Source organism: Salvelinus alpinus, chromosome 7, assembly GCF_045679555.1.
Source record: "Salvelinus alpinus chromosome 7, SLU_Salpinus.1, whole genome shotgun sequence".
In the NCBI taxonomy this organism is placed as follows: Eukaryota; Metazoa; Chordata; class Actinopteri; order Salmoniformes; family Salmonidae; genus Salvelinus; species Salvelinus alpinus.
Genome location: NC_092092.1, coordinates 16,925,591 through 16,928,060, shown reverse-complemented (window position 1 = coordinate 16,928,060; position 2,470 = coordinate 16,925,591).

The window sequence follows — 2,470 nt, the reverse complement described above, 5'->3', positions numbered from 1 at the left end:
GACCCTGATCTCAATGGTGCCCCACCCTGTAGAAATAAAAGACCCTGATCTCAATGGTGCCCCACCCTGTAGAAATAAAAGACCCTGATCTCAATGGTGCCCCACCCTGTAGAAATAAAAGACCCTGATCTCAATGGTGCCCCACCCTGTAGAAATAAAAGACCCTGATCTCAATGGTGCCCCACCCTGTAGAAATAAAAGACCCTGATCTCAATGGTGCCCCACCCTGTAGAAATAAAAGACCCTGATCTCCATGGTGCCCCACCCTGTAGAAATAAAAGACCCTGATCTCAATGGTGCCCCACCCTGTAGAAATAAAAGACCCTGATCTCCATGGTGCCCCACCCTGTAGAAATAAAAGACCCTGATCTCAATGGTGCCCCACCCTGTAGAAATAAAAGACCCTGATCTCCATGGTGCCCCACCCTGTAGAAATAAAAGACCCTGATCTCCATGGTGCCCCACCCTGTAGAAATAAAAGACCCTGATCTCCATGGTGCCCCACCCTGTAGAAATAAAAGACCCTGATCTCAATGGTGCCCCACCCTGTAGAAATAAAAGACCCTGATCTCAATGGTGCCCCACCCTGTAGAAATAAAAGACCCTGATCTCCATGGTGCCCCACCCTGTAGAAATAAAAGACCCTGATCTCAATGGTGCCCCACCCTGTAGAAATAAAAGACCCTGATCTCAATGGTGCCCCACCCTGTAGAAATAAAAGACCCTGATCTCCATGGTGCCCCACCCTGTAGAAATAAAAGACCCTGATCTCAATGGTGCCCCACCCTGTAGAAATAAAAGACCCTGATCTCCATGGTGCCCCACCCTGTAGAAATAAAAGACCCTGATCTCCATGGTGCCCCACCCTGTAGAAATAAAAGACCCTGATCTCCATGGTGCCCCACCCTGTAGAAATAAAAGCACCTGATCTCAATGGTGCCCCACCCTGTAGAAATAAAAGACCCTGATCTCAATGGTGCCCCACCCTGTAGAAATAAAAGACCCTGATCTCCATGGTGCCCCACCCTGTAGAAATAAAAGACCCTGATCTCAATGGTGCCCCACCCTGTAGAAATAAAAGACCCTGATCTCAATGGTGCCCCACCCTGTAGAAATAAAAGACCCTGATCTCCATGGTGCCCCACCCTGTAGAAATAAAAGACCCTGATCTCCATGGTGCCCCACCCTGTAGAAATAAAAGTGAATTACAAAAAAAAACATGTAAATAAAAATATGTGGCATATTGCCACTTTGGATGCAGACAAAGACTTTATGGTTAAATACAGAGAGCAACAGTCACACAAAGTGGTACCCAGTGAAATAAACATGCTGTAGCTCAGTGTCTGAACAATCCTTCATTAAACAAAAGCAACACATTTCCTGTCAAAAGCAACACATTTCCTGTCAAAAGCAACACATTTCCTGTCAAAAGCAACAAATAAACAACAAAGTGCTTTTTTAAAGACAAATGTGGACAAACGGCAGCTACTAAGAACGTTTCTGTGCTCATCAACGTTTTAAGCAGAGATCATACCATAGATAGAGATCATACCATAGATAGAGATCATACCATAGATAGAGATCATACCATAGGGTGGGCTGTTCCTCCTAAACAGTAGAGATCATACCATAGGGTGGGCTGTTCCTCCTAAACAGTAGAGATCATACCATAGGGTGGGCTGTTCCTCCTAAACAGTAGAGATCATACCATAGGGTGGGCTGTTCCTCCTAAACAGTAGAGATCATACCATAGGGTGGGCTGTTCCTCCTAAACAGTAGAGATCATACCATAGGGTGGGCTGTTCCTCCTAAACAGTAGAGATCATACCATAGGGTGGGCTGTTCCTCCTAAACAGTAGAGATCATACCATAGGGTGGGCTGTTCCTCCTAAACAGTAGAGATCATACCATAGGGTGGGCTGTTCCTCCTAAACAGTAGAGCTCATACCATAGATAGAGATCATACCATAGGGTGGGCTGTTCCTCCTAAACAGTAGAGATCATACCATAGGGTGGGCTGTTCCTCCTAAACAGTAGAGATCATACCATAGGGTGGGCTGTTCCTCCTAAACAGTAGAGATCATACCATAGGGTGGGCTGTTCCTCCTAAACAGTAGAGATCATACCATAGGGTGGGCTGTTCCTCCTAAACAGTAGAGATCATACCATAGGGTGGGCTGTTCCTCCTAAACAGTAGAGATCATACCATAGATAGAGATCATACCATAGGGTGGGCTGTTCCTCCTAAACAGTAGAGATCATACCATAGGGTGGGCTGTTCCTCCTAAACAGTAGAGATCATACCATAGGGTGGGCTGTTCCTCCTAAACAGTAGAGATCATACCATAGGGTGGGCTGTTCCTCCTAAACAGTAGAGATCATACCATAGGGTGGGCTGTTCCTCCTAAACAGTAGAGATCATACCATAGGGTGGGCTGTTCCTCCTAAACAGTAGAGATCATACCATAGG